The sequence below is a fragment of the Nannobrachium achirus genome, assembly GCF_963921795.1.
Source record: "Nannobrachium achirus genome assembly, chromosome: 15".
NCBI classification, from domain to species: domain Eukaryota; kingdom Metazoa; phylum Chordata; class Actinopteri; order Myctophiformes; family Myctophidae; genus Nannobrachium; species Nannobrachium achirus.
In genome coordinates, this window is record NC_137822.1 from 64,619,541 (window position 1) to 64,633,828 (window position 14,288).

Genomic DNA, 14,288 nt, shown 5'->3' on the forward strand with positions numbered 1-14,288 from the left:
CAGATACTAGACTTTTGAGGCTTCAGGCTGGGGCTGCGACTCTCTCCGCCACATATATAAATTGTCAGAAAATTGTTGAGGAAGTAGTTTTTTATGTGGTTTATTTTAGGGGCAACAAAAAGGGGTTAAGAGTTAAACTCAATTGGGAATTAAATATGAACACAGGGAGCTACCTATGCTATGGAAAAAGGTATAGAAGTGTTACAACTGTATCACAATGTTAATTTTCGGGGCGTTTAACACACCTTCAATAAAACCTTTAAAGTGAGGTCCAGGCCAGCACAGTGGTTTTCAAACTTTTTGGGGCGTCTCAAGTCACCACTGTTAATATCAGTTACTTTTTCATCCAAGACACCTCTGAATTGCATTGTTACTTTATAGAACCTTACATTTATGTCATATTACAGTACAGTATCAGGGGTCATTACCATGCTGGCTTGTGGTGGACATTATTTTGTCAAAATTGTTTTTTTTTTTTTTTTTTTTCACGGTCACAGACATACAGAATGAGTAATAGAACAATAATATTACCAGTAACACAATCTGACTGGTCTGTGCGACAGATGATAGATTTGTCTCCTTGGAAAGTTCAGTACAATACTCTGGATCATCTTCCCCTCTGCTGTTCCAGTCCTTTGTCATAGAACACATTACACTGATCAAAAACAACGTGTGAATGATGTGATCTAACCTCCCACATGCTGATGACTACCTGTTTATCTCCTAAATGTAGCTGTGACCTGTAAATATACGGCTTAGAATCCCAACCACTCTGACAGTGACTCCCCTCCTAGTGAGAAGTCTGTTGTTGTGGTTGGTTGTATGGAAATATACCGCATTTACATGCAAGTATTTTACTACAAGGAAATGCTGATTTGAATTGCTACAGTAAACCTCACAAGCATGCAGAACCTACAGTACTGTAATATTTTACTGCTCAACAAGATCCAACATTAATCGAACACTGAAAATAGATACTGCCTGACGAGATGAGAGTAGAGGCAAATTGTAGATGTGCTTTTATTGCAGACAGTTAAGCTTAGCAGTTGATTAATCATAGATCATACAGTATAATAATGTTGAAAAAAATATGTTAAAAAATGAAATAAAACAGAATAATGCTTAGCATAGATCTGATCATTTGGATGAAACCAGGGCAGTTGTCAGTCCTACTACAATGTACCTTTGTTGGCTACCTTTGTTGGCTATAACAATTATCTTTGTTAATTTTACAAAGTGTTATTATACTGTACACTCAGGGACGTGCAGAGAATGTTAGAGGCAGGGGCTGCAATTTTCAAGACGGCCTTTTGGTGAAAATATCGAAAATAGCAGACCTCCAAGCTCACAACGCGTCGCGCTGCGACGCGTTGTGAGCTTAGAGGTCGGCTATTTCCGGTACTTGATACCACACATGAACTAAGCATAATCAAGTGAATACTGGAGATGTGACGTAACGGCATGGACTTCTACACAGAGAGGGCAATTCTTTCAACATAAGATGCTGGATTCAAGTTCAGGACAGTTTGGACAAGGCAATTCTCTTGAGCGCTGTCTTTTGAAAGAGGGGCATTTGCATTTCTTTCACCATAGAAAAAACTGCATTCATTCATGGTCTGGAGAGGGCACTGCTTTAATACACTTTAAAATACTCCCTGATTAATATAATAACCTCCAAGAATTTATCTCATAACTTGTTTCTGAGTTTAGATTATTGTCTATCATATGGAAACAAGCATCTCTCCTGTTTTAATTGCTCTGTTTACATGTGCACGCATATCATCATTATGCAAAACAATACAAACTCATCCCCCGTTACTTAATTAATATATGAAAAGCGGTGGCCACACACAGTAGAATTATTTTCATATTGTCACTGTCAGGCAGAAAGCTTGTACCTTGTATCTAAGTTAATTTTTTTATTTTTTATTTTTATTTTTTTGAAGTAAAGCCCTGCTTCATCATACAAGACTGTCACCCAAAACTAGGGAAAACAGCAAATCTACAAGCACACAACGCCTTGTGCTTGTAGATCGGCTATTTTCACTATTTCAAATAATTTTTAAAAATTATAAATGCAAAACGAGCGGTTTTGTACATAAAAGGTTTACACCCGACAAAGACGGTATTAGCATTCAAAGCAGTCTTCTCCTTCCTTTTCTATCTGTGGCTTTAACAAGTGTATTCATGTTCAATAATATGTAATATCTCCAGTGTCATCGTCACCACCTGTGTCTACGACTGCGTCTTCATAATCATAATTGAATTGGTAATCAGAGGCATTCGTTTTCATCACGTTTTCCTGATCAGCGGTCACATTCAAACTCGTTCCTGTTGTGTTGCCATTCTCTACCACCGCGTCGCCGCTTGGATTCAAGCTCGATGAAAGAGGGTGGGTCTCGCCTTGGAGTCGCCGCCCTGGGTGAGGAGGACAGATATTGTTCCATGTAGGATACCGCTGAAAGAAAACAACAGGTAAATGTGTAATATAGTTGAAGTACAACATGTAATAATAAGTAGGGCTGGGACTCAATGAAAAAAAATAATCTAATTAATCAGAGGCTTTGTAATTAATTAATTGAAATTAATCGCATGTTTAATCGCATTTAATATTTGACCTGAGAAGCATTTTTTTTTTTAAAGTAAAACATTTTGTTGTACGAGTGAATCAACAAGTGGGTTTTTTAAATCTAAAATTTGCATCCGCTGGGCCAAGCAAAGCGCTCTGATTGGCTACTTCTCCCTTTGCGTTTGTTGTCTCTTCTAGGTTGGTGCATCGCTATGATTGGTACGCCCGAAACTGAAGTTTCTCTGGTGCAAAAACTAAGTGCGATTAAAATGCATTTTTTTTATTGCGTTAATTTTCTCTAATTAACAAATCGCAATAAATAGAGGTGGTGCCATAGTTTTGTACTTTTTCTGTTTTGTATCTGTCTATGGCGTTAACATTACTCTAATAGACCCCAGGTGTGGTTATAATATGCACATATGTCTTTCCTGTGTATTTGTGGTTACTTCCTGAAAGCTGAAAGTCCCAATTGAAATACACCGATATAATGACATCATAAAATCACCCTCTCCCCTTTTCACCATCCAGCAACATATGTGGGTTCACCACTTCAGCTGGTTCACCACCCACCTGACAACCAGGCATCCTTAATGAACAGGTGGGTGTGGCCACATAAATACATAATTGTTATACTTTCTGTACACTTTTTTGGAAAATAATAATAATAATAATAATAATAATAATCTTGCTCCAAGTAAAATCATAATACCTGATGATTATGTTGTAGGGGGGGGGAATCACGGCACAATGTATTTAAGTAATAAAATAGTTAAAGGGATCCCTGGCTAATACAACAAATATGCCTTAATACATTATAATTGTCTACAATTTAAAATTAAAAACACCTTAAATATTTTATTTCTCCTAGAAATAATCTTTCACTCAATATAGGGGAAATGCCCGTCGCAAGTTGAAGATGTCATAAAACCATGTGTTATCTATCCCTATGGAATTTATGGCATGCATGTGAAAAAAAAAAAAGAAAAAAAAAAACGTAATACTTCCTATGGTTAATATGAGCATCAAATCAATGCTGTTGTTTTTTTGCACATGCATGCCATAAATTACCAGACATGGTGTTATGACATCACCAACATGCAATGGGCATTTCCCCTATAGAGTGAAAGATTAGCTATTTCTAGAAGAAATACAATATTTAAGGTGTTTTAAATTTTACATTGTAGTTATAGAGGACAATTATAATATTTGTCGTATTAGCCAGGGATCCTTTTAAAGAAAGTCCATATTAGTTGAAAGATAAATTAGATATATTGGTAAGTAACAACAGGCATAACAGACTTTAGAAATGTGAAGAGATGTTTACCGATGCTGCGTCTCTTTTGCGAATACAATCAATGTAAGGTTCGCTGGTGTTCGGATCCTTGCTACACACGATACAATAAACCTCAAACTGAAAGACAGAGAGTAAACACAGACAGATTGGACAAAACCACTTTCAACTTAAACACTGCTGGTTTAATCTGCACATAATTTGACCAGTAGTGAACAAACGGAGTCAAAGTATAGATACTTCTGGTCAAATATTACTCAACTACTCAACAAAGAGTTATACTTAAAAATTCAAAAGTACAAATGACAGAGGACAATTTACTATTAATTTCAATGCATTGCTGTGTTGTATAACACACACGCACGCACGCACGCACGCACGCACACACACACACACACACACACACACACACACACACACACACACACCTTTGGTCTGAATCTACAGCCATGGTGATGTCCGTGTTCGGCAGTACCCTTACTGCAGTGTGTTGCCTTTAAACGGACATCAATTCTCACATAGGATTTGACCTACAAGAAATTACCCAACATAAGCAATCTGTGGTTTACATTTCCTTCTCTGTCCACTACTGTGAGATGGAACATGACAGACAGTGGTTAGGGCTGCAACTAAAGATTATTTTCATAATCGATTAATCAGTCCATTATTTAAACGATTAATCGTATTATGGCACTTCACTATTACCTTATACATTAGATTTGAGGTTCTTTTAGACATGTTTTAACTAACAAAAAATACATTAAAGATGAATAATTCCTTCAAAAATACATAATTTATTACATTTTGCTCAGCTGCCGATTAGGTTGCTACTAAAAGACAAAAAATAAATACCCTTTTCTGACTGCATACTGATTAAAGAATAGCTACACGTGTGTCAGGCTAAAGGGTAACAGTATTCAAGTCATATTCTTTATTCTTGACCCTATATTCCTGCACGGTATTACAAAGAATTCCAGCGATTAGTTGCCGATTCGATGACGATTATTAAATTAGTTGGCAACTAATTGAATAATCGATTTGATTATGATTAATCGATTAATCGTTGCAGCCCTAGTGTATGCATACCTGTATGCCTCACAACAAATATGAACCACATTTTCTTTTAACTAAGTACAGCAGTCATAGTACACATACACAGATATTTCCATCCATACCTTACCCTTCTTTTACTTCTTTTACTTTTTTTAATATTAAAAAAAAAAGAAAAAAAAAAGAAACACATTGATGTTGTAGGCTTGCAGATCAGCTATTTGAACTATTAAAACAAAATTTAAATTAAAAAAAAAAAGGATAAGGGGTAACTAAGACATGGACAAAAATAGGGCCCTATATCTCTACTCTAAAAATGGATGCCTGAAGTCTAACCATACACACAATTACATACAAACATTTTATGTTACTGGATTGTATAAAAGTAAAATTTCTGATCTATCACATCTGACATCTGGAACCATTCCACAGGCCATTCCAGCAGTTACATTATAGCAGCTCTGATCTGTGTTTCAGAAGAGAACACACTCATTGTAACATATTGGAGCTAACATTCATGACAAATAATCACACCACTTATAACTAATAAAAACAAATTATGATTAAAATGAAATCAAGAAGGTTACCTCTTTGTAATTCTCTCCACTTGCAAGGAAATTCAGATGGCCTGGCTTAGGTTCTAACTCTTTATTTGCTTTTATAATAGCCAGATCAACAAACGTCTTCATGCGGGCGTCCAGTTGGTCGTAGTCCAGTGTCTTTCCTGTGGTCTCACAGACGAAAGCCGTCAGGAACAACAAAGACACGATAAGATTTGCCATCTTCTCCAACACCGGGGACCTTCAGGAGAGGATCTTCTCCAACACCTAGAGTAGACCTTCTGGAGAAGAGGATATGTTGTCGTGCAGTTGGTCTAACCTTGGTCTAGGGGACAAAGAGCAGATGTTTGTTTGAGGTTTGAGGTTGATTTCTCTGTTTGTTGTTTTTGGCTTCAGGTAGAGAGCAGTGGTGTAAAGTACATTTACTTTAGTTCTGTACTTAAGTAGCATTTTGAGGTATTTGTACTTTACTTGAGTATTTACAGTTTTCAGTACTTTTACTTTTACTCCACTACATCTCGGATCCAAATATTGTACTTTTACTCCACTACATTTATTTGAAAACTTTAGTTACTAGTTACTTTGCAAATTTAAATGTTATATTATAAAACATACATTAGTTCACTTTAGCCCTATTTTATACCCAGGCTATTTGAAAATAACCGATTTACATGCTCACAGGGTGTCGCATCGCGACGTGTTGTGAGTATGTAGATCTGCTATTTTCAAACATTTTGTACTTTTACTTTTGGTACTTTAAGTACATGTTGATACGAATACTTTTGTACTTTTACTCAAGAACATTTTGAATGGTAGATTTTTACTTGTAACTGTGCCCTCACACCAAAATACATATGAGAGTGGAATCCGCGTTCCGCCAATGCATTTCAATGATGAGGGAGCGTTTTTTGCAGAAATCCTCTGCTGGCATGAAACCGCTTCACTCTCATTGAAATGCATTGGCGGAACGCGGATTCCACTCTCATAGGTACTTTGGTGTGAGGGCACCCTGACGGAGTAGTTCTACATTGCAGTATTGACACTTTTACTTAGGGATACTTTTACTTTGGGATACTTTACTAGGGATATTCCACTCTCAACAGGGAAAGACCTTATGGGCTTTTCTCCACATAGACACCCATTGTAACTTCAAACTTCATTTTATCCATGATAGATTCATTAAAAACACCCATTATTTTTTTCTGGTGACTCATACTATCCTCCTAATACGTGAGCAGGCCGTGTTTTTACGATAACCTTTTTCATTTATTTTTAATAATTATTTGGGAAAATGGAAAAAATGAAATACAAAAAATAATTGTTAAAATAAATGAAAAAAAGTTATCGAAAAAACACGGCCTGCTCACGTATTAGGAGGGTAATATGAGTAACCAGAAAAATAATGGGTGTTTTTAATGAATCTATCATGGTTAAAATGAAGTTTGAAGTTACAATGGGTGTGTGTGGGGAGAGGCCCTGGGCCTGGAGGGCCTGGTAACATTTACATCAAATAACTCTTCAGGGTGTTCATAAATGCCTGATTAGACGATAAAATTGCCAAAAGTTGTTTTGAAAGTGAAATATCCCTTTAAGTAAAATATTTGTGTACTTTTTTTCCACCTCTTGCAGAGAGTTCAGCGCCCACCTCAGTCCCCCAGAAGCATTGTGTTACAGTTCAAACTCTGGAGGCTGATTCATTCATTACTGATATCAGTATGTTATATGAGGACACATGCAAACCCCTGCGGCAGGTTTGAATGCCGTAAAAAAATTGTTGAGACACACTTGAGGTCAGCATACTTGATGATGACATTGGAGCTGTGCATGGCTGTGTGTGGCTTAGAATTCTCAAATTCCGGCTGAACCCGACCTACATCTACATTCAGACCAAAGGGGTGTGTGTGTGTGTGTGTGTGTGTGTGTGTGTGTGTGTGTGTGTGTGTGTGTGTGTGTGTGTGTGTGTGTGTGTGTGTGTGTGTGTGTGTGTGTGTGTGTACATGTGTGTGTGTGTGTGTGCGTGTGTGTGCGCGTGTGTGTGCGTGCGTCTGTCTGTGTGTGTGTGTGTGTGTGTGTGTGTGTGTGTGTGTGTGTGTATGTGTGGGTGTTTTTACTTTACTTGCGTGATCAGAGCGCGCAAGTACTGCGTTCGGCTGCGTGTGTACGTATGTGCGTACGTGTATGTATGTCGGTGTCTGCCCGTGTTTAAGCCCGTAGCCCAATCAGGGACCTATATTTCTGGCACCGTCATCACTAACAGCCAATGAGGGACCAGCATTCCTGATGATGCCAGTGGGGCACAGATACTCATATGTCATTCTATGTCATATGAGTTAAAAAAGGACCCCAATTGAAACAAGCCCAAAAGCGTTTTTGAGGAATCCTTTTAGTTGACCAGTGAACTGTACTGTAATGAAACTGTATCCTTTCCTAAGCAAACTCGAGCAAAGTCTTCAATCAATCAATCAAACATAAAGCTATAAAACAATAAAACCTGCATACATGCAAGAGATAACAAAGTTACTTATTTTATTTATTATTTATTATTTATTATTTCCATTGGGAGACTTTAAAACACTTGAATAAAATGACAAAGCATACATGTAACAAAGTTACTTCATTGTATCCTTTCCAATGGCATAAAAATTCAGATGGCCAAAAGTGTTGTTGATTTGCTTTAATAATAGCCAGATCAACAAACCTTTTCAGAATTTTCACACAGGCGTCCAGTTTGTTTAAGTTAACAGGACTACCACGATGACTTCAGAGACTTCCTCAGAACAATCTCTAAGAACCTTAAATGAGACGCGAACATCGACTTCACATTCAAAAAGACACAAAAGAGGACCCTGAAGCTGAATAAATTCAACCTGTCACACAGTGACGTCAGTTCAGAAAAAGGTAAGGTATGGCAACATGACTGGTGTCGCCATACCTTAGCAACAGGCATGATACATTTATTTTAAGAAGTACATTATATTTTTTCCACCAAATTTTCTATGGTTTCTTGGGCTAGATATGGCAGTCTGGAACAGTTGTTCAAGTGCGGCTAAACTTAGCATAATATAGTAAATGCGCCACAATTAACAATAATGCATTGCACCTGTGCAGCTGACCTGCGTAACCTGGGAATATACTATTCTGTCAAGATGGGGAGAATAAAAGTGTGGAGAATATAATTATAATACCTTGTTAAATTTTGCATTTGTAGTTATTTTAATGTAATTTAACAACATAACCAGCACAGATAGACAAAGTGACATTCATGGATTTATATTTTAAAGTAACTTGTATTCTCCCCCCTGGACCCAGGGTATGGCAACTGCATACCCCTGCCATACCCAATTGACACCCCTGCTGTCACATCTGCCTGATGTGGTTTCTCTGTTGTTTTTTTGGCTTTAGTCAGAAAGTTCAATGACCACCCATGAGTTCTACCGAAGTTCAAGCTCTGGTGGTTGACTCATTCTGATACTGTGTCAGTATGTCATACCGATATGAGGACAAATGCAGTTTGCGTACTGTGCAAATAGTTGATAATGCAGGTCAACCAAGGTCTGAACACAGATGAAACAGTTGTTCTTTGTAGCTGTTGCCGGTCTTGTCTCTCCAGCCTGTGATTATTGTTCATCATGTTCAGTTAGTCTCTGCCATACGCACTGCATTGAAGAACAGATGCCACACTTTTAACATTGCCCTATTATAGCGCCTCCAGGAGGAGTATTTTTGATTATACAACAGGTAGTCAGGCTCTCAGGGTAGAACAGGCTCTCTACCAGTGCAGTTAATGAGCACTACTGCATTGTCTCATCAAACAAAATAATATCAATCAGCTGGTTGAGAAAGAGTTGAAGCTCTCCCTCTCCCCAGACTATGCTAGGCGACTAGGCTAGCAGTTTTCATGTTAAGTTCAGGGACATAGTAGCTAAATGATGCGTTTAAAAATTACGTATTCCTAACAAATATCTTAATTACAATGAAATGAAGTTGACGTGGCAGCGCCACAGATCACGTTCAATCCAGAGTCAAGTCAGTCAAAGGGTCAAACTCGTTCTTCTGCTGTACCACCAAAATGTGGAATGCCTTACCGAAGGCCTTAAAGGAGTGTGGTTCCCTAGCATCCTTTAAAATCGCCCTGAAAAACCACTTACAGCCGTTTGCAACTGGTAATAACAAACCTAGCCCAGCCTTACCCTCCCCTGATCCTTCTTTGTATTTACCTACTGTATTATTTTCTTGCACTGTTTTTTTTCTTACTATATCTACTGCATAGTACTGTGTTCTATCCGTCTGTCATTCAATGTTATATGAGATACTTCAATGGTTTCCTGTGTAAATAAGCCAAGTGCTTTTCTAGGATCTCCTTTTAGTTGACCTTGTACCAGTGAACTGTACCATCATGAAACTGTACCTTTTCCTATGCAAATTTATAATAAAGTCTTCAATCAATCAATCAATCAATCAATCAACATGTTTTTTTCTTTTTTCGGTAGCACTTTACAATAATGACCTGTTACAAATCATTTATAAACATTTATAAGCAGTTTATAGATGAGTAATAAACATGAACAACTTGTTTATTGACATTTGTAAATGTTTAACTAAACATTTATAACTGTTTTAAACATCATTTACATGATAGTAGTAAGGTATTAGTAAGTAGTAAACTAATCATGAATAAACCATTTATATACATTTGTAAATGCTTACTAAATCATTTATAACCAATGCTAAAATTCACATAATGTGTAGGTAGGAATGCATTTACAAATGTCTGTTAAGGTGACCTCCATGTGTTGTTCATGTTTAATATACGCTTTGTAGATGTTATCAAGAGCCCTAATGTAAAGTGAAGACTATTCATTGCGACCATCAGGTTGCAAGTTACTATGAAAACCTCCCCCGGCTGTCTGTCAGTCCCTCTGTCAGTCTGTCCGTCACGTCACACTTTTGGCCCTACTCTTATCTCCGGCACCGTTTCCCCTATCCATGCCAAACTTGCCAAACTGCTAAACATGAACAAACATGGAGGCCACATTAACAGACAGTTGTAAATAATGAATAGTCTTCACTTTACATTAGGGCTCTTGATAACATCTACTAATGATTTATAGATATTTAAGGAATGTTTTACAAAGCATAACCATGAACAAACAAGGTGGCCACATTAACAGACGACAGATGTAAATAACCAGTAAGACTCCCTAATTGGGAGATAAGCAACCTCATGGTGGCGCTAGAAGAGGGGCATGTGAGAAATCAGGGGCGGAGGTTGTGATTTGGCAGCCAAGGAGTGTGTGCAAAGTTTGGCATGGATAGGGGCAACGGTGCCAGAGATAAGAGTAGGGCCAAAAGTGTGGCGTGGCGTGACGTGACGTGACGTGACGTGACGGACGGGCGGACATCCCGTGGAGGTTTGTATAGTAACTTGCGACCTCACGGTCGCAATGAATAGTCTTCACTTTACATTAGGGCTCTTGATAACATCTACAAAGTGTATATTAAACATGAACAACACATGGAGGTCACCTTAACAGACATTTGTAAATGCATTCCTACCTACACATTATGTGAATTTTAGCATTGGTTATAAATGATTTAGTAAGCATTTACAAATGTATATAAATGGTTTATTCATGATTAGTTTACTACTTACTAATACCTTACTAATAACATGTAAATGATGTTTAAAACAGTTATAAATGTTTAGTTAAACATTTATAAATGTCAATAAACAGTTTGTTCATGTTTATTACTCATCTATAAACTGCTTATAAATGTTTATAAATGATTTATAACTGGTCATTATTGTAAAGTGCTACCCTTTTTTCTTTTTTTTTTTTAAGGGTAACTGTTGTATAATCGCAATATTACACTCGGGGTTCTGCCTTTTCACTTCAGCCCTGCCTACGGAACTCACCTTCGGCTCGTTCCTGCAGCAAGGCTGGTGTGCAAATAACCGTGATAATGCACACCCCCTTGTGTAATATTGCTTAAAAACTAACAAAAACAAATTATACCACTCCTAAAAATGTTGTCCAAACATCACACAAATCTCTATAGTCATCAAGACAGATCCATCCGATTTTCCATATTCCATCCAGATTGCCGAATTCCGAACATTGCTGGCCCACATTAACACTTTGCAAGCCACGGGGAGCCCCTTAATATTAAAACCGGAATATACCGGACATCTGAGCAAGGATGTCTCAGCCGCGCCGTCTTTTACAGTACTGGGTCATTAAAAACTAAATAAATATTTTTTATCCGAAAATCGGCGATCGTCTAACCTTCCCTAGTCACCGCTCGTCCATCGATAGCTCATGGCTGCTCTGACATGAAGCAGAAGTGACGTCAGGTCCATTCCTTGCAGAGGCTTCCCAGTAGCCGTCCATTTTCTGTGTATACGTTAGTGCTAGTATAGCAGGAGTGCTGGGGGCTATGCAAGCGAAAATGCTCATATCTACTCTTGAGTCATACATTATTTGAGCCGACATTTACGTGAACGGATCGCGCACGCGAAATGCACAGGGATAAGATGCGTCGGCCAAAACCCCCACTCTAAGTCTAAGCCAATGCAGATTGAAGAATTTCACTGGGAACTGTGGTGAGTATACAACGGGGATCGCGGTATGGTATATGGGGGATGAAGACCACGTGATATAGCGCTGAATGTCTTGTAAAATGAATGCGGTTCAGATCATAATATAATAATAGAAATTTCACGGCTAATCTACAACAAGCCATTCTATTTCGGCTAGCAAAGTGTTAACCGGGAGCACTTTTTCGGTCTTGTCTTTTTCTCTTTTTCTTTTAATGTTCACATATAATGACGTGCCCAAAATGGGGACACTAGGTCTAAAGTGTCACATTCATTATCTCTCTCTTGCTGCCCACGTCACGTGCGATCACCCCCTGGCAGAATGCCCAAACACCTGCCTGTGCCCCGCTCTGTCCCGGCACATCCCCAATGATCTAAAATGCATGAAGTCCTGTGAAGCCCAGACATGTCAGTCATTACAGTAGGGATGGGACGATTATTGTGACAAAAGAAATCACGATTTACGATATTATCGCCATAATCAAAATGATCCTGTGGTGGAACATTTTACAAAAATTAGCAGATCTACAAGCTATATTTTGGCAAAGACATTTGATAGAGAGTGAAAAAAGACTGTATTAAGTACGTATATTATAAGTAATTTTTACCAATTATAGGGGGTTTAAGTGCTACCGGTTATGCAGCTCGGCAAATAAAAGGTGAATTGATCCCAGTGCATGACGGAGGACGATATCACAATGAATTAAATCTCCACCATACGATTATTGTGGGTGTTTTTTATCACGATAAACAATAATACCACTTATCCTACCATCCCTAAATTACACCCTGGCTCTTCCTGCAGCCGCTCACCAAACCCAAGCTCTCCCAAAGAGCAGTAGTGGAAGAAGAACTATGATCCTTTCTTTCTTCCTTTTTTCTACTTAAGTTGAAAAGTTGCAAAACCACAATCTAAAAATACTCTAGTCTGAGCAAAAGGCCTGTATTCAAAATAACAAAAAATTTAAATAAACGTACTGGCATCAAAATATACTACATTAGCAAAGTGAAAGTACTAAAATATTTCAAAATGTGTAATTGTCTTTCGAAAATGTACGCTCTACAATACATGCTCACAATGTGTGGCAATATGAAGTGTTGTGAGCTTGTACATCATCCATTTTCGAACAGTATAAAATAGGGCTTAAACTAAGATGGGGTGCCATGATCCGCTACTGAGTGGCAAACAACTACTTTTTGGCCTTGACAGCCAACATCCAAACAGAAAAGTCCTATCTGATTGCATTAAATGATGTTAAACAACGTTAAACTCACTTTGCCACTCGATATGCCACTCAATTTGCCATTCACTTTACGCATGCACATACCCTCTATTATGATTATACTAGGAGGAAGATCTTTTTCCCAAAACAGTGTACAGAAAGAGTTAAAATTAGGTTTTTATGTGGCCACACCCACCAGATCATTAAGTATGCCTGGTTGTCATGGTGGGTGGTGAGTGACCCAGCTGAAGTTACAAAGGGAATACATCATTGCTCATAACAACCACACCAGGGGGTCTAATGAAATACTGTCAACCTCCTAGACACATGAAAACCAGAAAAAGGACAAAACTATGGCACTGCCTCTTCAAGTGGTAATGATCTAATTCTGCAAAGTAACCATGCAGTCACAAAATCTGTCCAATAAATGTACAGGAAAAGTACAAGATCGTCAGTCGGGTGGAAACCTTGTATGTCCAAAACTAGTGAAAATAGCCAATCAACAAGCACACAACGCCTCGCGGTGGTGTTGTGTGCTTGTAGATCAGCTATTTTCACTTCACGTTTTGTGCAATAGTCTTGTGTGATGAACCAGGGCTTTACTTTACTGAAAAACGTACAAATTTGAAACTTGGAGATACGAGGTTTCTGCCCGACAGTGACGATATTTACCACTCAGATATAGATATACTTCTAGAGTAGAAGTATAAAGTATCAAGAAAAGGAAATACTCATGTAAAGAAAAAAAGTACCTTGAAATTGCTCTTGAATTAAATCTTAGTTATTTTACATCACTGTCAAAGAGGGGGAGATGAGATCACTCCAAACATCTCCAAAAAGTTAGCGACACCCACAGCCACAACACCAGAGGGAGCACACACAACGATCTGATAACACAAACCCATAAGACAAATATGGGTAAATTCTCGTTCTACAACACTGCCACCCAGGTGTGGAATTCCTTGACTACCTCCCTTAAAACATGTAGCTCGCTGGC

At 38.1% G+C, this 14,288-nt stretch overlaps 1 long non-coding RNA gene across 1 annotated transcript; it reads right to left on the bottom strand.

Moving 5' to 3' along the window:
- Positions 1 to 990: 990 nt before the first annotated feature.
- Positions 991 to 5,807, bottom strand: LOC308300060. The gene is made up of 4 exons (XR_013962796.1): positions 5,498 to 5,807; positions 4,289 to 4,390; positions 3,894 to 3,980; positions 991 to 2,458 (listed from the first exon to the last, which is right to left on the bottom strand). It is a non-coding gene; the product is annotated as an uncharacterized lncRNA (long non-coding RNA).
- Between the last annotated feature and the right edge of the window lie 8,481 nt (positions 5,808 to 14,288).